The sequence below is a fragment of the Lontra canadensis genome, unplaced genomic scaffold (genome assembly GCF_010015895.1).
Source record: "Lontra canadensis isolate GAN:19392208 unplaced genomic scaffold, GSC_riverotter_1.0 scaffold13, whole genome shotgun sequence".
NCBI lineage: Eukaryota > Metazoa > Chordata > Mammalia > Carnivora > Mustelidae > Lontra > Lontra canadensis.
The window spans coordinates 26,841,575-26,866,491 of NW_022631007.1; the positions used below are offsets into that span (position 1 = coordinate 26,841,575).

General features: G+C 39.0%; 1 protein-coding gene, 1 long non-coding RNA gene and 1 pseudogene across 2 annotated transcripts in view; 1 reads left to right on the forward strand and 2 right to left on the reverse strand.

Moving 5' to 3' along the window:
• The window catches only part of LOC116867886, a 34,448-nt gene extending 25,071 nt beyond the window's left edge, over positions 1-9,377 (forward strand). The window contains exon 3 of the long non-coding RNA XR_004382679.1: positions 9,262-9,377. This is a non-coding gene — a long non-coding RNA (uncharacterized LOC116867886). The remainder of the gene's footprint in view (positions 1-9,261) is intronic.
• The window catches only part of CCDC148 (coiled-coil domain containing 148), a 245,041-nt gene that overhangs the window by 10,990 nt on the left and 209,134 nt on the right, over positions 1-24,917 (reverse strand). The gene's annotated exons all lie outside the window — the stretch shown is intronic.
• LOC116867914 lies at positions 21,326-23,521 on the reverse strand (annotated as a pseudogene).

Consider the following 24,917-nt stretch of genomic DNA (forward strand, 5'->3'; position numbering starts at 1 on the left):
GAGGTGGGTGAGGGACTAGAGACAACCCCTTCAGCAAGACTGTTGCTGCCGTGGGGAGGAGAGAGGGGGGAAGCTGCCGGGAGCTCGCAGCCCATCACACCTGTGTTGCCTCCGAAGTGATGATCAAGATTACTCTGGCCAGCTTGAGGATTTGCCACGGAAAATTTGAGGATTTGCCACGGAAAATTTAAGCAAACAGGCAACACACTGAAATTCTTCATTTATACAGATGCTATGGTTTAAACTCAAATAATAATTCCCTTGAAAAGGGGAAACTCTTGGTGCCGCTTTCTTCTCCCAGTCTGGATAGAAACTTTTCTTTGCCTAAAGAGAGGTGATGCAGAAAAACTCCTGGGAGGAAGCCAAATACTCACATATTCATGGGGAAAGAAAATAGCAACACAGTAAAGTCAATCATTTGGAAAATTTTCCACATAAATACCTTTAGCTATTTGAGGTGGCAGATTTTCTCCAAATTAAACTGTTGCTATGAAAGTCAATGTCAGGAAGTGGCTAAACTCAATAGTCTTTAAGTTGTGCACAGAATTCCTGAACAGGAGTCTTGAGTCCATCCCTCAGTCCGTTTTATGCTCTCTGAGTTCACAGAGGTTGGAAGTGTAGCAAAATGGGCATTTTCAGCTTCTTGTCAAGGAGGAGAGGCATCCTATTATTCAAAAGCAACAGCTACTACAGAATCAGGCCCAGCATTAACAATAATCTGGGAAGGATTTTCTTTAAGCCTCCAGGCCTGAGTAGTTGAAGGGACAGGAAGCTTTCATGTAGAAAGGGAGAGCTGAGGTAGGTTAGGAGACTGTATGTGTGTACTGCTCTCAAACAGATGAATGGACAAATGCAAATGGCTTGGAAGCACCTTGAACCTTAGTAGGAGCATCCCTTTACTTCAGTAAAACTTCATTGAAAACGGGGCAAAATATTATGTACTAAACCTTGACCTGCCTCCTGTCTGGAGCCCAGGTGACTTCAGTCTAAACAAACCTATAGCGACTGAGGGGGTTGGTAGCCTATAATGGCAGGACCTACAATAAAAAAAGACAAAAGTTTAGGCTGTAAATAAAACAACCTTAAGACACGTCTTAATCAGGGTACTGGAACCAGTATTAAATTCCCCCCAAAACTTTTTCAGGGAAGTAATTTGCCTTACTGAATTGAAGGCAGTTTATGTGCAAACTTGCTACTTAGTGTTGAGGTCACGTGGCTCACTCACTATTGAACAAGAACCCTTTAAACAGACACCTGCTGGGGTGCTGCTCCCAGAGGCCCTGGAGCAACAGCGTGCTGAACCTCTTCTTGCCTGTTGGGAAAGCCATTTTTGGCTCAGACGCACTCAGAAAGTCATTCTGCCCACCAAGTGGAGAGAAACTCTTTTAGCCATAGGGTACCCCAACAGGGAAGAATCCATGGATCGAAACACAGGCAGGCCAGGCGGCATAATCTGTCAAGAGGTAGATGGTGGGCGGGGGAGGGTTGAGAGAGAAGAAGGAGAAGCCAGCCCAGAGAAGAGAAGGAAAATAACGTAACTGGATGCTCATTGGATGCCCCTGGTTGCTTCTAATGATATGGGCAATGAGACTCCACTCTGGGCATTCTGTCTAGGGGCATAAGCAGAGACCAATTTCTGCCAACAGAATGTGAATCGTGATACAGGGAAGTGACATCCTGGTACAGAGAGGCGTGGGGAAAGAACAAAGAGGATTCACAGACCCAAGAGATGATCCTACGCCAGCCCCAAACACAGACTATTCTTCTAGCTCAGAGCACTTACTGGTTCCTTTGTAAGGTATAAAGACAAGTGGTCATTGGAACTCTATTCTTTAACTGATTGATTCAGTTAGTCAACATATGGTTATTTGAGCACCTACTATGTACCAAGCCCTATCCCCAGATCTAGGATACAACAGGGAAAAATTAAAACTTGGCCAAAAATATCCCTGCCCTCTCAAGTCTTACAGTATTTGTGTGTTTTTTTTTTTTAATAAGCAGGCCTAAATTAACATTCTAATAAAATATATAAGATTGTTCTTAATAAATTATTTATCACACAGTCTTAAATTAGCCCCTTCTTATATTGCTACAGAGTGATGGTCTTCAACTATGACAGTCATTAGAACCACTGAAACTTATAAAAAGTTCTGATGCCAGGTCCCAAGCCAAACTAATTACATCAGAATCTGGTGTTGTGTTAGTGGGGCTCAGGCATCAGTATTTTATAAAAAGTTCCACCCAGATGATTCTAGTGTACAGTCAGTCCTGAGAGCTACACCCCCTGGCCCATTGGTTCCCTAACTTGAGCTATCAGAATCACTTGGAGGGCTTGTTAAAGCCCAGACCACTGGACCACCTCCAGAGTTTCTGATTCAGTAGTAATGATGTGGGGTCTGAAATTTTACATTTATAAGATATTTCTAGGTGACACTGATTCTGGTGGTCTGAGGACTACATTTTGAGAATTAGAGTATAAATATTCAGATTATAGGGATTCTGCATGACTATTGTTATCAAGACCAAACCAGGTACAGCTTACTACCCAGACAGGGCTGATTTTGGTTTGCATGTGCCAAATAACACAGTTATATGCCTCAGGACTGATCCAAACTAGAAATTCCTGCTTTGGTGCTACTGACTTTCAAGAGCAGAATCCTTCAACTTCTTCTCCCCCTCCATGACCCTACACACACAAATGACAGGTTTCCCCAACCACAGTGGCCCTCTCAGCCTTGGGCCAGTGTCAGTGACAAGCAGTTGCGAGAACGGCTGCTACTGAGCCAATTCCTTTCTCCCCAATGGACAAAGCGCTGGTTATCCTAGGACAGTTGAAAACATCAGGCTACTGGAGATACTTAAAGGGTACACTCAGTAAAATCAAAGAAGGAAGAAAACACTTGAAAGCATTTGAGCCTTAAAAAGAAGGTATGATGGGGCACCTGGGTGGCTCAGTTGGTTGAGCGACTGCCTTTGGCTCAACATGGTCCTGGAATCCCAGGATTGAGTCCCACATTGGGCTCCCAGCTCCATGGAGAGTCTGCTTCTCCCTCTGACCTTCACCTCTTTCATGCTCTCTGTCACTCTCTCTCTCTCTCATATAGATAAATAAAATCTAGGGGGGGGGGGAAGGGGAGGTATGAGCCACTTCCTATGGAGCCAGCTCCAAGGGGGTGGGTATTTCTCACACTGGAAGTGAAAACCCACAAAAGAGAGTGAAGTACGTTTTCCTGGTTGCTGTGATCAATTTCAACTTCGCTGTCTGACTTCACTTGAGTTAGAAGTACGGTCTTATAAACAGCAGTGAAACAAGGACTGAAGCCTAAGAATCCAGAGTTGAATAAATGATAAGATGTAGGGAGAGGGTTACTGAAAGAATGTTGCAAATATCATATTAGCTCTTTCCCCATAGTAGTGCAGAAAGAAATTTTTTTCTTTTCCTTTCTTTCTTTTCTTTTTTTTTAAAGATTTTACTTATTCATTTGACAGAGAGAGAGAGAACAAGCAGGAGAAGTGGCAAGCAGAGAGAGAGTGAGAAGCAGGCTCCCCACTGTGCAGGGGGAGGCTGACTCGGGACTTGATCCCATAACCCCAGGATCATGACCTGAGCCAAAGGCAGTCGCTTAACCAACTGAGCCACCCAGGTGCCCCAGAAAGACATTTCTACAACAATTTATTTACCCTCCTCTTGTTGACCCTTTCCTAACCCTTCTAGATTTCAGTAATCCTTTCATACCCTTAAATTTTGCCTACCACACTCCATTCTAATCACATTTCAAGAGGTGCACCTTTATAAAGAATTAAAAACAAGAATAAAAGTCATTTTTTTATTCACAAACTAGCAAGTCTAAACAAAGTGAGTGATGAAATATTCCCTTCACTGGAGCATATAACCCCATCCCACGTCACTCTTGGTTGCTCCTTTTAATAGTTTTTCTTAATTGCAAACCAGTGCTTCCCAGGTGACACTACTCCCATTGCTTCCCTTTAAAATTGTGGAAGGAGAAGGCTGGCATTTTCCTGGCTTTCTAGCACCAGTTCTAGGAAAGCTTTATCCATTGACAATGAGGTTATACCACCCTCTTTCTGATAGGATTCTTGGAATCAACTACTAGTTGCCCATGTCACTGCCCAACACTTACTGAGGGTTATTCAAAACTCCCCCCTTGCAGTCCTTTGAGCCTCAATAACATCCACTTCTCCCCTGTCTCAACAGCTCATTCCTTTGACCAGACTTGGAGCTTGGCATCACCTAAGACTGTTTCCTACCATCTTTTTTAAAGATTTTATTTATCTATTTGACAGACACAGTGAGAGCAGAAACACAGGCAGGGGAAGTGAGAGAGGAAGAAGCAGACTTCCCACCGTGCAGGGAGCCCAATGTGAAACTTGATCCCAGAATCCTGGGATCATGACCTGAGCCGAAGGCAGACTCTTAACGACTGAGCCACCCAGGTACCCCAAGACTTTTTTTTTATTTATATTTTGACCGAGAGAGAGAGAGAGCGAGAGAGAGCGAGAGCGAGAGCAAGAGAGAGAGTGAGCACACAAGCAGACAGAGCGCCACGCAGAAGGAGAGGGAGAAACCGGCTCTCCGCTGAGCTGATGTGGGACTCCATCCTGGGACCCCCGGGTCATGACCAGAGCTGAAGCCAGTCACCTAACCAATTGAGCCACCCTGGTGCCCCTCCTGCCAAAATCTGAAACTGAGGAATCCTGTTCTGACTCTGATATCAGCGCCACCACATATACTGATAAAGCCTGTACGACTCCAGGGGTGGGTTGCCTACTAACTGCCTACCTTTCTTATGCTCTCATCATCTATCCTTACTCAACCAGCTACTCTAGCCCATCAGGTTCTCCATTTTCAATGATCTATTTAAACTGTGTTCTATGTGCCAGACATGGGGCTAGATCTTCCTTCATGAAATTTACTGTTCTACTTCTTTCCCCCCTGACCCCAGGTTATGAGACACAGCCAGATTTTATTTACTTCATTCTCTTTTCAGCTGTGTATCCTTGGGTCTATGTTTGTAAGGGTATTATGACTAGTAACCCCTACTTGTTTTCTTTTTTTTTTCTACATATGTCCTGCCAACTCCCAGCTCCAATCCTTTGCTGAATTTATTATGTATTTATGAGGTCAAACTTTACCTGAACACTCCACACTCACTCCTCCAAATTGTATTTTCACCAGCTGCTTAACATTCTCCCTCTTAGCAGAGAACCTCCCTTACTACTTTACTGGAAAGGCTATAAGCATTCCTTTCCCTGACATGCTTTGCCCATTTCCAATTATGTTAAGACTCGTTCTTATTCAAGTCCTTTGCTTCTTAAACCTGGGCTTTTATCCCATAAGCCTAGTTGTTTCTAGGACCTTGCTTTCTAGGACCTTGCTTGAATTTCTTCCTTTCCTATTTCTTCAATCTCTTTCTTGATCCCCCTTCATGGATCTTTTCCCTCTATAGACAAACTTCTTCAAATGGGGGAAAATATGTCTCCCAACTCTGAATCCCTTTCCAACTGCCATCCTCTTTTTCATTTTCCCATCGCTGCAAAATTTTTTAAAAGAAAAAGCCATACTTTCTGTCAGTTCTTCACTTCTTATTTAACCCAAAACCCATGTAGTCTGCCTCCTCCACTTCCTGGAAACCATTCTCCCCAATATCACCGGGTACTCCCAAATGTAAACCTAGCTTCTTTTAGAGCTCCTCTGACTTAACCTGTCCACAATGCCTGCTACTAATGACCTCCTCACGAAATGCACATCCTACCCCTCTGCTTTCCCCTCCTTTTCTTTTACAGGTTCCTCCTCATCTGTCCACCCAAGATTTTTCCAACATGAAAAATCTTCTTAATTTAAAAACATCTTCTGGGGAGTCTGACTCCTGCTATAATCCAGGCATCAGTATCTGTAGCCTCCACCTCCTTCAAACCCCTAAATACTCGGATCTTTTATTTTTTTTCTTTATGCAATATCACCAAATTGGTTCCAGAGAAATCTCTCAAGTATAACTACTTCATATTTATAGTTATATATAACTATCAATAATACAGAACATCTGCTTTAATGGGCATCTGAGTTTGGCATAGTTTTTTTCACACACACAAAAAATCTTGGGAACAAACCTAATAACACATGCCTATGAGAAGTCTGGAATGCCACCCCACATCCTCTTAAGAGTTGAGAGGGCCAAAATTCCACCAGTCTGTTTTTTTTTTTAAATATATAATTTTATTTTTATACTTGACAGAGGGAGAGCACAAGCAGGGGGAGAGGGAGAAGCAGGCTCCCCACTGAGCAGGAAGCCTGATGTGGGGCTTGATTCTAGGACCCTGGGATCATGACCTGAGCTGAAGGCAGATGCCCAACCGACTGAACCACGCAGGTGCCCCTCTACCTAGTCTGTTATTTTAGGTTTGCTCTAATCCAAAGGCAGAAAAATAAGTTCCTATTGCTTAATACCTTATAATATGTCTCCAACGATTTTAACCTGAAATATTTATAGCAGGGTTAATCATTTCAAGTATTTAAAAATCATAGAATATATAACTTTGAACAATACAACTTCTTGGAGCCAAGAAAATCTTTTATATAATTAAAACTGTCTGAGGTCACAATATTTGGGATTATTAGCAATAAACCATTTTATAAATTAGAAGATGCATTCTAAAAATAATGACTTTAATATTAGAAAAGTTGTCTTTTATTAATTTTTATCCCTAATTTTTGGCAGTAATTAGATACTAGGCTAACTACCTATTATGGCCAAATCTAGATTTTAATAATTAGACCACATTGTGGTAGACATCTGTCTGGTTTATCCTCTAACATCAACCTAGTAACATCAATCCCTTTCAAACTGCCTTTCCTCATTCCTTCTAGGTCTGTTGAAACCTTTAATCAGAGAAATACCACCCCCCTCAACATTCCTGGTGACCAGATACTGTTAATAATACTACACTGCAGTTATGACCATAGTGATTGGCCCAATCACTTAGCTGAAGTGTGAGCGTCAGTTAAGTCAATCAGAATCTTTCCTGGGGATTTATATGGCTTTTGAAGAAGAAAAGTGTTCTTTTCTTTCCAAGGTCACTAAGTAAAAATAATGTAAATAAGCCTGGAGCTGTTCAGGAATAGTCTCCTTTCTCCCCAGTCTCCCCAGCCCAGACATATGAGAAATTCCAGACCAATGCACGAACAGGTGAGAGTAAAGAAGTAGAAAGAGAGTGAGAAGAACCTAAAGATGCCATTTGAGTCCCTGAGGCAAGACCCACTCTTGGATTCCCATTCGTGTGACTCAATCTATTCTGTCTGCCTAAGCTAGTTTGAGTTAGGTTTTTCTCAGTTGCTTCTGAGGAGTCCTGACTAATCAACATATCATCTATGTATAAGGGAATACTTATCTTTTCATCCTCTATAACAGGAGGGCATGTACCCAGCTGTCCCAATTGATAATCAGCTCATTTCCAAAACTGATGGCTCATGGAATGTTAATATCCCACAGGATGTTAAGATGTGTGCCATGGATAATGTGTTTGGCTATTCAAGTAAGCTTCAGAAAGATAAACAAAGTGAAATGGGTTTCTTTATAGTAGAATCTCGCAGAATATTTATTAGAATATGGTAGTATGCATTATGAATTTTCAAAAAGAAGACTAGTATGCTAATTTCCCCAAATTATCTGATAATAGCTTTTTCTAATAGAATCCAGTTTGGGAAATATTACTTGTCTTTCCATTGAACAAGCAGAGATATTCAAGTAAGCAAAGTAATAGGCATAAACAGATATACACTTATTCATTTGCACTACAGTGATTTGTTTCCATGTGTTGTTTGTGTTAGACTACATTTTCTGAGTACATTGGCTGTGTCTTAAATGAGTTTGTATCTCTAACAACTAGCATAGTGCCTAAAACAGAAGGCAATATTCATTATTCATCAAAAAAATGAAAGAATAAATGACGAACAAAATTTTAAATGTAATGGCAAACATTCAATTAAATTTTCTAAATTGTAGATAAATAACAAGAGTCGACAGAATGAAAAATAAAGAATAAGTTGAATACACACCCTTCTGTTAAGCCTGTCTAATCAATGGGTATTCCTTGTAAGATATGAAATCGTTTGAGGAGGTGACAGAGGAGTAAGAGAAGTTGAAACACTGGCGAACAAATCAGGCACTTAGATCCTTTGGACAATCTGGAACCATGGATGCTAAAAACCATGACATCCATGACACAGACTTGCTAGTCCTGTGGTTTTGGAGGGGCAGCAGAGGCAGGAATGACTTGGCTTTCAGCAATGATTTATGATGATCTGGAATGTAACAGGCTATCCCAGTACAGCAGCATTTATTTGCCTAATTGCCTTCATTATTTCATTTGTTCAACATGTTTTTATTAAGTGCCACATATATGAATATGTAAAAATCATAATCCTATGATTTTTATGATAAGCCCAGAGCAATTAGAAACACCTATCAAGTAAACAAACACATAGTTTTTAATCCATCCAGAAGCTTGCCACTTGCCATCATAGGAATTCACTAAGAAGAGACATCTGTCATTCGACACTAATTGGGTAATTTGCACAGTGACTCTTGAACTCACAAATGGTTCACAGTAGATAAAGTTTAGTGTTACAGCTAATATGTATTGCATTTTAAAAAATCTTCAAGAATCTATCTAATCATTTTATCCATTATATAAGAAGGAAACTCATGTTGAGGGTTTACCTCACAATATTAGCTTTCTTTAAATTTTCGCACTTTGGTTTGTAAAGAAAAAGAAATAATTTAAAGGTAACAAGGTGACAAGCATGGGTGTTTTGTTTTACTGGATTTTTTTCTGAGGAATTCTTATAAGATACGTATAATTTCTGATGACCCTAATTTCAAGAAGAGTGTTTTCAGAATAATCAAAACTGAAAGAAGCATCAAGTTAGACTAAAATTTTAAAAAGCCATACTAATAACACACACCACTGGGTTATCAAATTATAACATTTCAGTTTATTTGTTTTTTTTTCCCCTATTTTCAACTTCTGACTTCAACTGGTCCCTTATTTCCAGAGATAGACATTTGTGTCATTTTGATGGAACTGGTTTCTCTTCAGGAATCCCGATGGGATGGCATTGAGAACAAAAGAAACCACAGTCCTCTCCCTCAAACAAATGATTTAAGTAAATAGGATTAATAAAACTTGCCTTCTCTAATATTGTTTGAAAATCCCCCCTACATTCTCTTTCTTCCTTCCCAGGTCTCTCAGAACTTCTGTAGACAGCAAACATCAAAAGGACCAAAGATTTTTATAGTGATTCAGCTGCCCACAGCAATGAAGTAAACCCTGATTTTCTTTCAGCCTAGGAAATGATCAGCGAACAGGCTTTACAAACAGCCTCTTTAACATTTGAAGTTAAAAAAAAAAAAAAATCAATGTAGCAGAATGGTTACTTTCATAAACACCTTCGGGGACTTTTTTTTTCCCTCTCCTTTTTTTTTTTTTTCTTAAGTAACCCTGCTAATCCTCCCTCTACAAACATTATAGAATATTTTCTTTACCACGAAAATATTTTCTTTTTGATTAGACATTTTAAGTATGTTTTCTTAAAAAAACAAAAGATGAAATGTATTTTGTTTTGGGCATGATTTTCCTCATATTTTTTCCTTGGCTCCCATAAATGCTGATAGACTCTCGTCGCCCCTGGAGTTTCTGCCTCCAAGTTTCGGCTTGCCTCTCCAGTGACTTCCTGCCCAGTCACGCCTCTCTTAGCAATCTCCTTTTGGTCTCAGAATTCAGCCTTAGGGACTGAACTCTGAAATCACTGTATGTTTTCTTTGTTTAGAGGCAGATTCAGTGCACCCTACAGTCTGGCCAAGTGAACAGTGATGTTTCGATCTCAGGGGAGAGGGCCCATCCCCAGGGCCAGCTCCATGAGCTCTTATGGCAATACTGCAATTTTTCCAGGTGAGATGCTGAAGCCGATGTTCAAGAAAGGCTACTACTTGAAGCCAAGTGAGAGATGTGTGGCTTTCTCCACAGCTCAAGCAGATAAACAAAATTGGAAATAGTACTATAGACTGAAGTGACAGGAAACCAAATTTACCGGAAAAGAGAAAATAATAAACAGGGCAGAGATCCAGATAAATTTAAAGGTAATACCTACAGAGGCGCCTGGGTGGCTCAGTTGGTTAAGCTTCCGCCTTCGACTCCGGTCATGATCCCAAGGTCCTAGGATTGAGCTGCATGTTCGGAATGCGGCTCAGCGGGAAGCCTGCTTCTTCCTCTGCTCCTCCCGCCCTGCTCGTATTTTTTCTCTCTCAAATATATAAGTAAACTCTTTAAAAATAATAATGCTTATATCACTGACCTTCAGCTCCCCTTTTAAAGGATATATATTTTTTCTCAACAACACTGTTTAGTTACAGGCAGAAATAAATTTCAAAAAACACTGTATTTTCCTTTCCTACATTAAGCTAGAGATATCCACACCCATATTCCTTGCAACCTCTCTTTGAATGGAGAAATGGAGAAATTCCTAGAGGAGAGTCATGGATCAGAGAAGTACAGTAAAGCAGGTGAACAAAACACACAATTTATACAATTTAATAGAATATCAGAATTATAGTTTAATCCCAAGCTTGGGGAACAGCTGGGGAAAAGGTGGACAGTCTAGAAGAGAAGTAATGCAGAGTTTCCTAAGTAAGTTGCTGGTGTAAACAAAACAGGTAATTAACTTTCATGGAATTTTACTTAATAAAAGTTATATTTAAAAAAGAGTTATGGGGCGCTTGGGTGGCTCAGTGGATTAAGCCTCTGCCTTCAACTCAGGTCATGATCTCAGGGTCCTGGGATCGAGTCCTGCATTGGGCTCTGCTAGGCAGGGAGCCTGCTTCCTCTCTCTCTCTCTCTCTGCCTGTCTCTCTGCCTACTTGTGATCTCTCTCTGTCAAATAAATAAAATCTTTAAAAAAAAAAAAAAGAGTTACATTAGCCAGATGATGGCCTCTCTAGACAGCTAACAAAGACACCAGAAGATGAGTTGTCTCTGTACACATTTTGCACGGAGTGTAAAGCAACAGCATGAGAGGTTCCTTAGGAAGAAGAGCTCTTTCCAATCTTAAGACCTTCTTAGTTATCAACCTCAGAAAAGAAACAAGCCTGGCTCTCCCAGGAGCCCTAATCATGACCCCCAAACAGTAAGCCAACAGGAAAATCCACCTAGTCTAAATTAAACTAACGAAAGGTCTAGATTATTTACCCTAATTCAAGTTACTGGGTGATCCAATGGCCTGGATAGCAAAGGAAAGTGATTTTTTTTTCCTTTAAAAGCTATAAACTGAAGGTGGACACAATTCTAATTTCCTTTTTTTAATTATTTTTTACATAAGGAATTACCTTACTTATTAATCAAAATTGATAAAACTGGAAAAATAGTTTTGAAACAAAAATTAAATATGGCTGCCCCAAATGACTAACACAATGGGCAATAGTTAAATTCGCTCTTCAAATATTAACACTACATGTACACATCATTCATCCTTACTTTTTTAAATTGAAGTATAGTTGACACACAATGTTACATTCCTTTCAGGTGTGTAACATAAGTGATTTGACAAGTCCTTATGTTATGCTGTGCTCATCACAAGTGCAGCTACCAATTGTCCCCACACAACACTATTACCATACCACTGATTGTATTTCCTATGATGTACCTTTTATCCCTGTGGCTTATTCTATAAATGGAGGCCTGTATCTCCCATACCGCTTCACCCATCCATCTTGCCCATTCCCCCACTCCTCTCCCCTCTGGCAACCATTAGTTTGTTCTCTATTTACACACAGTTCTAATTTCTTAAAGATACAGCCAACCTTGTCACATATATGAAAGGCAACTCACATTTTCTCTCCGAGTAACTCTAAATTTTAATCCTTATTGTCCTCTCCCAGATGTCACAACTCCTCCTGCCAGATTCTCCATTATTTCAAGAGACAAGAATATTCCCTAAGGCCTCCTTTTGAATATACATCTTTCTGAGATCATTTTTCTGGTTTCCCTGAAGGCTGTCACATCAATAAATCTATCTTCTGCCTGGATCCTCGGTTTTGAAAATAATTTTGTCACCTTAGCCAGGCATAGCCAGCATTTCTCTCTTATAGGTATTTGTCAACCCAAGAAGAAATCTCTTGTTTGAACTGCTTCGTTTGAATGCATAAAAACATTTTATGTAGACGTTGGCATAATTGCAGATGGACATGAGTCTTTCTGCAAATAGGCCAATTGCCAAACAGACCATAGGAAGACCCTATCTGAAACTGGTCCAACATAAAATCAGTTATGTCCACTATGTGGAAGTCTTAGGAAGGTATAGTTTGTGGAGCATTAGTCTGAGACATCATAAGGATTAACTTGTACCAAAAGCTCCCAAGTATTTAAAAGAAAAAAAAAAAAAGTATCAAAAGCCTTGCTCTTCTAGAAACATTTAGAGCCTTCAAGACCACACACATTCAGAGAGTACTGATAATCCTCTCTCTGTTTGTAGGATTTGGAAGAGCTACAAAGAATAAAGAGCCACAATATTTGGACAAAGTGATGTATTCTTCTCTTCAGGCATATGTGATGGAAAATATGGACTTTCCCCCTTCAATTAATAAAATATCGTAAGTACAAGAAGCTTTGAGTATATAAAGACTTTCTAGGAATATAATAAATACACATACTTATTTGGTAGATTTAAAGTACGGATATTTTAAATATCACCTAGTTGTATAAAACTCCAATTTTCAAGGTACTATCATATACATTACCATGAAAGATTCAGCATAGCACATTTTATTATTCAACTAATATCTAAACAGCATTACTTACTTTTTCCACTTCTGATTACATGAGAGAGGCCATCAGCAATTAATTTTAAATTTAATTAGGATGTTTATCCTACCTGTTTCCAAACAAGATTTAAAATGATGCGTAATATTAAACCTAAGGTAAAATGGCAACATTAAAAATCAAAGAAGATACAAAACCAAGTAAAAGGAGTAGATGTTTCCAAGTAACTGCAACAAATTGAGATAGCTGGGCCATGAACTTGCCTCTCACAGGAGTTAGCATTTGCTCACCAGGTGGAAATGCAGAAACTCTGGGCTATTAACAGAACCATCTCACCATCAGGGCCCTTGGATTAATGATACTTCTGTATTTCTCAGAAAGTGGTTGGTGAACTAACTGAAATGGGATTTTCAGTGGTGTTTATTTTTAGAATGCAAATTCCTGGGCTTAACCTAAAATCACCAGTGGTAGGATTCTGGGATTATATTTTCACATAATCGTTAGGTTGTATTTTTGCTCTGTAAATTTGGACACCACTGCCTCTCTGGATTAGTGCTTGTTACATAGGAACAACTGAAAACCCAGCACCAAGAAAGTAGAAAATAAGGGGTGTCTGGGTGGTTCAAGGGGATAAGTGTCCAACTCTTGATTTTGGCTCAGGTCGTGACCTCTGGGTTGTAAGATAGAGTCCCCCCTCCATCAGGCTCCATACTGGGCAGAGAGCCTGCTTGGGATTCTCTCTACCCCTCTTCTTCTGCCCCCTTCCCAGACCTCTCTCCCCCTCTTAAAAAAAAAAAGAAAAGAAAAGAAAAGAAAAGAAAAGAAAAGAAAAAGTAGAAAATTGTTTTGGTAATCAGTCTCTTGGATACTGCTTTTTGCCTCCCTATTTCTGCTCTGTGTTCATACTATTTCCAATGCCTTGTCCATTGATCACTTAATATCTTACTTTGGATATTCCTACACGCTTGGCCTTTTCTGACTATAATATTCTCCTTCCAGCATCCCATCCCCTTCCTGCTCATCAGCTTGTTTTTGATTCCTGCCATAGGCTCCTGATATTTGTGTATGTTCCATCACCTGCTGGTAACTCCAGGCTCACTTTTATAGCTCTGCACATGCTGTAATCTCTACTTGTCTCGCTTGGGGATAATGTGCTCCACTGCTGTTTGTGGGAACATGTGAGATCCTCCCTCCTTGGCTTCTGGCCATCCATGCCCAAATGTGAACCTATGTAGGAGGAATTATCTGTTCTCTACCCTTTGATGTTATTTCCAGCTAATGGACCTTATTGGGTTATTCTCTATATTTGAAGTACATATCTCATGTTTTCCCACTCTCCAAATGCTCTCAGACAGAATCTACTGCTCTTGTTATTTTCCACTTTCCCCAATATATTCATTGGCTTATACTGTTGTCTCCTGTGTTTCATCATTCACTTGAAGGCATGTCCAACATCCTAATTAAATTTAAAGTTCATGGTCCTAATTTCTGTGCTATAATTATCAATCTTCCAGTCATATGTTTGGGAATTCATCTTCATTCAACAACCATGTAGCCCCAAGGTTTTGCTGCTCTTGTTCCCTGTGAATTTTTGCCTTTTCTCTTAAAATTTAAGGTAATCCTCTGCCCCACCCCTGACTTTTATTAGGACTATGAAGACTTCTGCCAACAATATTTGCTCCATCTTAAGAAGTAACTTTGTTTGTAGCTCAGACCCTTTGTTTCTGGTCATAGACCACCTTGGAAAAGATTTTTTCAAGGTCATATACAGCACAACTTAAGAATTACCTATGTGTGACTCTGCTTCCTAAACTACCAGTGTTAGTAAGTACACAAGATGAAAATATTCCCTGTATCCAGCTCCTTCAGTCTTCCACTCAAGACTTCCAAGTTTCTGGAAAACCTTCTACTTTTCTTCAAACTGACCAGACAAGCCAGAATAAGTGAAGAGTGTCCAATAGGTGCATGAGGTTTAGGACCTCACTTCTGAATTTTGGGAGAATTCACAGGGAAGCAGAACAGCTAATATGGCACAGCAGGTATGCAAACAGGCAATACCATAGCAAGCCACAGGGAATCACAATTATCTCTTCATGAGACTTAAGTCCTATGATTGCTTTCATCTGCTGGGGTAACTGTGAGCCTTAGTCAAGTGCGAAAGCTGTCCTACCAGCTGGAAAGAGCCAATTGCTAATCGTTCAGGACCTTTGCAAGCTAGTTCTTTAATACAGCGATTAATAAACATTATATTATCTTACAATGAAACAAGTTGTATTTAAAAACAAAGGTAACATGGCTAACAGATATGGGAAAAGATACTCTCAACATCACTCATCATCAGAGAAATGCAAATCAAAACTCTGTCACACCTGTCAGAATGGCTGAAATCAAAAACACGAGAAAAAACAAGTGTTGGCGAGAATGTGGAGAACACAAAGGGGAACACTCATGCGCTGTTGATGGGAATGCAAACTGATGCAGCTACTGTGGAAAACAATACGGAGGTTCCTCAAAAAAGTTTAAAATAGAACTACCCCACATTCCAGTAACTGTACTACTGGGTAGTTACTCAAAAAATACAAAAACACTAATTCAAAGGGATATAAGCATCCACGTGTTTATTGCAGGATTATTTACAATAGCCAAATTGTGGAAGTAGCCCAAGGGTCCATCAATAGATGAATGGATAAGGAAGAAGTGGTGTGTGGTGTATACACAATAGAATATTATTCAGCCATGAAAAAGATGAAATCTTGCCATTTGTATCAACATGGATAGAGCTAGAAAGTATAATGCTAAGTGAAATAAGTCAGAGAAAACAAATACCATATGAATTCACTCATATGTGGAACTTAAGAAACAAAACAAATGAGTGAAGGAAAACAAGAGAGGCAAACCAAGAAACAGACTCTTAACTATGGAGAACAAATGGATGGTTCCCAGAGGGGAGGTCTTGGAGGGATGGGTGAAATAGGTGATGGCAATTAAGGAGGGCATTTGTGATGAGGAGCACTGAGTAATGCATGGAATCATTGAATCACTGTATTGTACACCTGAAACTGATATAGCACTATATGTTAACTACACTGGAATTAAAGCTAAAACTTAATACAACACTAAAAAAATAACAAAGGTAATAAATAATCAAAATTCATCACTTCTTAATTATTTTACTATTACCTATGCTCTTGAGTTTATTTATATCTGTTGTGTCTGTACAGTAGGAATACTATATAATGGCATATAACTGCACATTTCCTCCAGATTCTGTGTTAGGTGACATCAGGTTGGTTGTTTGAAGTAAGCCATGGTGAAAGTATGTATACCACAGAAATCGGTAAATACTACAAATCAGGGCTTATCCCATCCCCTTCCCCAAACCCCAGCAAGTCATTAAATATTTACTAGTACATTATTGCTGTGAATCCCCTTCGTAGTGAAATGGAAAAACACAAAGATAAAGTATAGTTATGTGAAATTTCTCAACTTTAATTCACTTCCCCACTTCCTCCAACCTGCTTTCCTTTCAAAGCGGTCTGACTTCTCCCAAGTCAAAACATGTGGAACTATAACCTATACCAAACAACTGACCTGAATAATGTTCATATTGAGTCATTACTTTATTAATTGGCTCTCCTAAGGTGAAGTCAGAAATTCCTTTATATAAATTTTGTATCTGATTTTTTTCTGTTCAAAATCTCTGCTCCTTTGTCTACATTGTCCCCTAGACCCTATTCTGCACATGTGTGTTTGTACCTGTGTTTGTGTCAGTGTTTGTGCATATCCATGTGCTCTGGACAGTAGCTGTATACTTACTTCTTATTAGCTAACTTGAACCTCAAATAACTACAATTTAAGCCCAACTCTGTATCTAGTAAGACACTAGAAAGGGAGATCATTAAATGTCTCAGAATCAATACTTGAATTCTTAAGAGGGAATTCAGAAGGAGGTCAGCAAATGTTATTAAAGGATCAGGAACTGACTCAAGAAAATATAAAGAAAGTAAGACTCCTTATATAGCAATGATAAGGCTAATGGGAAACTGAAAGTGATCTTGGAGAATGACTAGGAATTTTATACAGAGGAATCATTGTTCTCTGTTTCCACTTGGGATGAGCTAAGAGAGATTCAACTTACAGCACTTCATAGAAAGAACTTGAGAAGAATTCAGTAAGAGAAAATTGTCTTAAGGGTTTTTTTCCCCTAAAGTTGTTTTTAATCAGCCATTTTAATCAATGATTCCATAGAAGCTTAATTTGGAGGTAGAGAGTCTTATTGCTAAAAAGTCACTCAAAAATTCAATCAATGGAAGATGGGATGTCTGGATTTTCTCCAAAAGTAGATAGGGACTTTAGCTTTCTAAATATTCTCTGACATTCTAAGCTCACCTGAAGATCATATTTACTGAGGCTACCTCAAATAGATGGGTATGTATACATAAGGGATAAGGATAAAAATACCCAGGACACATAATACCAGATCAGACCAAAAGAAATGCTCTGTCTGAGACTCAGTTTCTGATCATGAGGTCCCTTTCTGGGAAGGTGTGGGATGGCCTTAAATAAACAAGTTTCCTTAACAACCTACCATTTGTGTGTCTAATCTCATTTTAAAGCGATCTATGCATTAATAAGTACAACCCACCCATGGTAATTACTTCCCTAGTTCTTTTTTCTTCTAGTATTCTAGAATTTGTTAAATCTCTATGCATATATTAAAATCCTTTTGGAAATAGAAAAAGTACAAGCCACTAAATGTTTTAATTGTTTAATTCAATTAATTATAATTAATAAATTAAAAGTCAGAATTTACCAAACTCAAACCCTATAAAATGTAAGACTTCTACGGACTTCCCATAACTTGGATTCAACTTATCCATTTAATCTTTTCTTTCACCACAACCTTTCCCTAGCCCACTCCAAATCATATGCTTCAACTATACCAAATCACTGTCAGTTCCTTTAAATGGCCATGGGTATTTGGCAGAAAGGTATTTCCCATTTCTGGAAGATGTTTCCTTCAACCATGAAGACTTCCTGACTCCCCCTGCCACCTCCTACTGCTCCCATTTGTTCCCATTGTATTTGTGCTTGCCTTCACCAAGAATATCTGAATTCCTCATTAGACTGTCAGGTCCTTGAAAACAGGGACGGTCCCTTTTGTTCATCACTCTTTGCCAACATAGTAGGCATTCAGTTATAATTATTAAACTTATAAATTAAATAGGTTAATAGATTTAAATAATAATATCACCACTATATTCCATACTCGAGGTTCCGTCCATCAACTCTGGCAACTCTTACAAGAATGACTTGATTTCATGGTCATTATAGGCATCATTTTCTGAATCACATTAGGAATAATTCAGTCTCCCAAATACAAATATATGATGATTTTGTACACATGCCAAGTCATGTTTTTGCTTTCTTTCCTAGTTGGTGTCTGGGATTTCTGTTGAACTTTCTGGCTAACATCTTCAGGCAATACTTGTAGTGGCCTCAAGGTCTATTTTACAGGTTGGAAAAGAGACTTTAAAACTACCATCCTATAAGAATGGTCTGTAGGATAAAAAAGGCAGAAACAGTGAACTGGGTTTAAATTTGTCTTGTTTGATTTTGTATGTTATTGGTAGCACATGCTTCAGCCCTTTGTTAAACAAAACTGAAAAGCCACTGTGAAGTTCAAAAACATCTCCTCCCCTAAGGAACAAAAGCAGGAGAAACATTCATTGTGATGAGGAAATTAAGCCTTGATTTTGAAAGAGGTTTGTCCTCACAAAGATGACTTATTAAGACAGGAAACCAAAGCAAGAGTGGAAGAATAAAGGCAGGGATGATCAGACTAGTGAAGATTAGTTGAACGTAAAGACGTTTGCTCTAAAGTCATGTACAGGCTTTGCCGGGAGAACAGAAGACTGTCATGGCAGTAAGGTGTGAACTGGGGGGAAAAAAATGTTGATCTATAAGAAATCTTACTTGGCTTTATTAGTTTGCTCAAAAGCGTATGATACTAATGATGTTAATTATTTTATTTTTTATTTATTATTTATTTTTATTAATTATTTTATTTTAAAGTTTAAAATATGATAAGCTTAGGAAATAACTGTTTTTTAAATATTTTCAACTAAAAAGATATGTTGATTTTAATTTAAAACCAGTTTTGAGCTGGTAAGTTATTTTGAAGTTATTTCCCTATAACAGAACTTAGTAGTTTTAAATGGCCTTTTGTGAAATAAATTGAGATTTTAATTCCAAGTCATGTCTCATAGGAAAATGGCAGGTGAATAAGGAAGGTCACCTTATTAGTAAAAATACAGTTATCTACTTAGATTGTTATTAGGAACAAGCAAATTTTTCTTTACCTTTGGGAATAAAAGGGTTAAATGATACAAACCTCCTACTTGTGACAGATAATAATTAAAGATTGGTGATTAAAGCATAGGTGGTGTTTGTTGTTTTTTTTTCTGCCTCCCTCGCTCTTCATAAACTTGCTTTCTTAATGATTTTAATCAAAAGTTTAGAGAAAAATAGGATTGATTTTATGTCACAAGACTCTGAAAAGCAACCCAGAAGTGTTGAGACACTCTCAAGCAAGTCATTCTGGTAGTGATTGCAAATCATTCTAATGGAAGAGAGAGGATAACCAAATGATTCTGCACATTGGTCCAAAAAATCATCTGCACAAGAACAGGGATGTGGAGACAGGATTTAGTGGCACGGTGTGTAAAAAGGATGATTGCTAGATCTATCTAGATCTACACACACAAACTGATTCTTATGCCTCACTAGTTTATTTTAGGCTGAGCAGTCAACAGTTCCATCACTTTTACCCATGACACTGACTTTTTTGAAGCATTTAAAGTTATTTTGTGGCATATCCATTGTTTTAGATTTGTCTAATTATTTCCTTTTGGTATCTAAACCTTTCCTGTCATTCCTCTTCCCCCCTGACTTTCCTTTAAGTTAGGTCTCAAACAAGACTTGATCAACTATATAACTCATAGGCCAAATCCAATCCCCCACTTTATTTTTGTAAATAAGGTTTTATTGGAACAGAGCCACACCCATTAGTTTACATATTGTCCATAGTTATTTTCCTGGGGCAGGTTGAGCAGTGGTGACAAGAGACCACATGGCCCACAAAGCCTAAATAATCATAGTCTGTCTCTTTCTAAAAAATCTTTGCTGATTCCTATACCAGAAAATTTATTAGATTGGGATAAAGTATTTTTGGCACAAAGATGATGTATTTCATATTGCATCATTTCAGGAGATTATTAGTCCTCCACTAGTGATGCTGTTTGTATACTTAAAGTGGTGATAGCCAGATCTCCTCATTGTACAGGCATGTTTCCCCCCTCTTTTCATTTAGTAAATAATTCATAGAGTGATACTTGGGCTCTGTGTAAATATCCTATTTACCATCTAAAACTCTTCCATCTAAAGATTTTACTATCTTTTGATGGCCTTCACCTGAAATAATTACTACATTGGAGATTGAAAAGTGCCAGTTTCTAAATCTATCATGTCTTCAACATTTATGAGATGACAAAATAAAACAGCCTAAGCTCATTTTCTTAGCTATCATAATGGTATTGTGGTTACATCGGTGATTGTCCTTATTCTTAGCTAAGTCATGCCAAAATATTTAGTGGTGAGATTTCATGGTGTCAGCGACTTTCTTTTCTTTTCTTTTTTTTTAATTTTTCAATTTTTTAGTAAACCTAGATTTGTTAAACTATTACAAAGACAAGACAATTATCATCCGAAGTACTCTGAGGACTTCATCCCAATTTCACTGTTGTTATGGAAACCAACCTAAGAGGTTAGAAATTAAAGAATATAACTAACGGGTTATAACAAAAGAGACTGGTGACACATGGCAAAAGGAGTAAAAGCTAGTAAGAAGCACTTGTGTTAGTGGTAGTATATGTGGTTAGGATGTTTCCCGAAAGGTTCCCTGAAGATGCCTGAGTGAATTAACCTGGGTCCCCAGTTAGTGAAAAGACCATTACCCCTGTGGAGAATGAGCAGAGGCCAGAATTTCTCTGAGATCTTTTTTGTCTTTCTTTCTAAGGTGAGGGAATGCTTAGGCTGTACAGGGGTATACCTTGGACTCAGCCTCCCTTCTTCCCATCCAGTCTACCTACACCTTCAAATGCCTGCGCATTCTCAACGTGTGGGCCTGCGAGGTTACAGAAGATCCCTAGAGTGAAGGCAGGAAGTATAGGCCTACTCAGAGGGGACCTATACACAGAAAGTTTTGTGGTAGATGATAAACTACAAATACCCTCTTGGTTAATTCACCTTTGTTAATAAAGATCATAGTTTCTTCTGCTGGCAACAAGTTCTTGTCTCAGTATAGTCTTTCTCAAAAAAGAATTGGTTCAGATAAATTTTGGAGAAGCAAAAAGACTTTAGTCAGCACCGACTGCACATAAGAGGCACCCAGTTCTTTCCTACAGTGAGGAGTAGGATCTCACAGCTGCATAAATCATTCTCGGTGATCACCATCTGCATCTTCAAACTGTCCAGCAACCGTTAGTGTAGTAGCTACCTCCACCCCGTCTTCACAGTCCCTTACTGAATCTTGTCCAGACTCCAGCCATGTTACACAGGCTGTGCACAGACAGAGGGAGGATTCGTTCTCATCTCTTCGATGCGGCTTGGTCTTCTGCTGTTAAATGGGATAATCGTTCTTCGTAGGTGTAAAATGAAGGGCTGTCTCCCTGCTCTTGTTCCTGAGTTTCCATAGCCTATTCTCTCCATCACAATCATCTGAATCGTCATCCTTGGGATCTGGATGCAAAGCCTGGCATTCACACAGTGCAGTGAACAGTGCTGATTTATCACTAGGCACAAATCTAAATTCAGCAAGAGTTTCAACATTATCATACTGTCTTCTCTTCAGCAACAGATTCTTTTGATTCTTCCCCAGATCTGGCATTCACCATAATATACAAGTACTCTCGTGGATAGGTATTTAGATCCCTGGACACTACTGGTGGGGTATTCCTGTGAGAATCCTAATCCGGGGCCGTCTAACCGAGACAGATGGCTCTCAGCCAGGTAAGGGGTGCTGGGATGCCTTGCTGTGCAGCACAGAGCCCCTCAGCTGGGCCTGGCAGCAAGGAACTTTTAAGGAAGCTCATTGCTGCAGGGGGCATGGAGACAAGGGGCTGGGGAGGGAACGGAAGCACAGCAACCCCAGCTGCTTGCCTGCAACTCTCTTCTAATCATGTATGGCAGATCTCCGTGTGAGGGGTGGGCTGGAGGGAAAGAGAGAGAGCAAGAGTACAAGTGATGAAGCAAATAGGGCAAAATACTAAAAAGTTTGTAAATCTGGGTAGAAATTCCTTTGTATCATTTTTGCAACTTGTCCTTAAATTTGAAACCCTATCAAAAAGTTAGAGGTGGAGAAAAAAGAGAAAGAAAATCATGAGTTTAATATAGATTTTTAAAAGAGATCCACATACACATGCATAAACGCTTTGTCACCTTGGGCAAGATTAATTAAGATGTTTGTGCTGGAAAGAAGCTTTAATTGTGCTCTGCTTTGGCAGAGGGGTAGAGCGTACCTAGAGCTCTAAGTGCTTTAATGTGAAAGGGAATAGACAAAAAAGAATGTACTTAGAGGAAAGGATGGTGCTTCGGATTGAGTAGAATGTCAGCTTTTCCTAGCTTTCCTTCATTCCAGTTCAATTTATCTAGAGACTAGTTAAGGATAGAACCCAAATACATAAGGATATTTTGCAAAAAACAACAGCATTAATGCCCTTCCCTTCTACAATCCCACTAGACCTGGGATCAGCAAACTTTTTTTAAAGGGTGAGATAATAAATATTTCAGGCCTGTTGTCCATATAGTCACTGTATGTCATTATCACTGTGGGCCATACAGTTGCTATATGTGTCATTGTGGCATACAAAAGCATCCACAGACAGATGAATGAACATGGTTGTGTTCAAATAAAACATTGCTTTATGGACACAGAAACTGAAATTTCATATAGTTTTCACATAACATGATCTTTTTTCCCTAGCCATTTAAAAATGTAAAAAATATTCTTTGCTTACAGACAATACAAAAAGTAGAGAGAAGGGTAGATGTGGTTCAACCCTGAAAACAAAAGGGAAAAACTTACAATTGTGCCTTTGTGCTGGCTGCCTTTTGGCTGCCTCACTTAGCTCTGGTAAAGGAAAGGGGCTCCTTTGAATGGGGTGACAGGGCTTAGCAGCTTTGTGCTTTCAAACCATCAAACAGATAGTAAATCTTTTCCCAGACCTCCAAGATCCAAGAAGTACATCAGCTCCTCTAAATAGTAAGGCTGTTCTAAGTTAGGAATCACTGTAATTAGAAGTCATAATGTAGGTAATAACAACTAGAATCTTGATCTATCAGCCCAGGATCCACCTGGACTAGATGATTTCTCATTTATTTCCTCCTGCAAGTGAAGTCACCTCATCCACTGTCTTTATTCTGGGACCTTGCCATAGCAGATTTATGTCATGTTAACACCTCTGTGCAATCAAATTAGTTTGCCTGTAGATGTAAACTTGTCTTATTTAAATAAATGTATGTTAGATACTTACACAAATAACTTCCTAAGTAATAATTTTTACTTACAATAATTTCTATCCTTTGATAATATTTCCACAGTGACCCTGAACCATGACATGTGCTGAATCATGATGGGTCCCTTTGGCCAGTAAGGGTTTTCCCCTAAGCCCCTCCTTCCCTGCAAATGACAAATGAGTTGAAAACCTACCTCTCCAAGAAGAGCTTATGAAAAGGAAGGGCTTATAGGGATGGAGATGGAGATGGGGAAGGAGAAATACATAACTTTTCTTAGTATTTAAATGGTTGTCAAGGAAAAGAAGGTTCAGACTTTTTCACTTGCTCTCAAGCAATAGAAGGAGAATTAATGTATGGAAGCTGAAACAGAGCTGGGCTTACTACCAAAAACTAAAGAAATAACAAGAGGGAAAGAAAAAAATTCAATAGCTGTCCAAAGATGAAATGGACTGCCCTGGAAGATAGCAAGTTCAGTATCTGGAGATACACACATACGTAGGGTATATGACCACTTAGTGAACACAAGATTCAAAAATTGAAATCATTGACCTGGGAAACTTTTAAGATTTATGACACTTAACACTTAGGCCTGACACTTTGAAATGGCACTCTTCTTAAGAAAAAAAGGGGCAAAGATAAATAATTGTAAGAGTGAGGCAATTCCTATTCCTCTAGTTTAACTACAACAAAGAGCAGTGTGGCTCATTCACCTACAGTGAATTGAGGCCCTATCATTCCCCAAATAGTGCTTTATGCTAGTTATAAGCATTCTCCCATATAATGACTATGTATTGAGACTGTGTGTTATCTATCTATATTTACAATGTGCCAAATATGAGGATATTATGGTATAGACACAGATTCTTTTCTCATAGAATTTATAATTTGTTGGAAAAGATAAAAATCTAATTAGTAATTACAATTAAAATATGGGTGTTGAGATTGTGTAGATATAGGGCATTGTGATGGTCTTTGAACATGATGACGGAGGTCAGTTAAGTGTCTGCCTTCAGCTCAGACCATGATCTCAGGGTCCTGGGATCCAGCCCCATATCCAAGTTGGCTCCCTGCTCAGCGGGGAGTCTGCTTCTCCCTCTTCCTGTACCCCTCCACCCACTTGTGTGTGCTCTCTCTCTCAAATAATAAAATCTCTTAAAAAAATAAACATGATGACAAATTATTTGATATTTCTCCTGTTGAGAGTTTGGGGCTAAATTCACTTCATTTGAATCTGGCTGGGCTTATAACTACTTTGACCAATAGACAAAATAGAAATAACACTATGTGATTTCTAGGTCCTGTGGCTTCTGCCTTGAAGATGAGTTTCTGGAGCCCTGAGGTACCCTGTAGGAAGTCCAACTACTCTGAGCCCACTGTGCTTTGAAGAAGTCAAGCTTCAGAGAGAGACCAGGCAGAGCTCCAGCTAATAGTTTCCTGCTACTCCCAGCTTTCTAGTCATCCCAGCCCAAATGAAAGAGGAATTCACCAGAGTATTCCAGCTCCAGGTATTC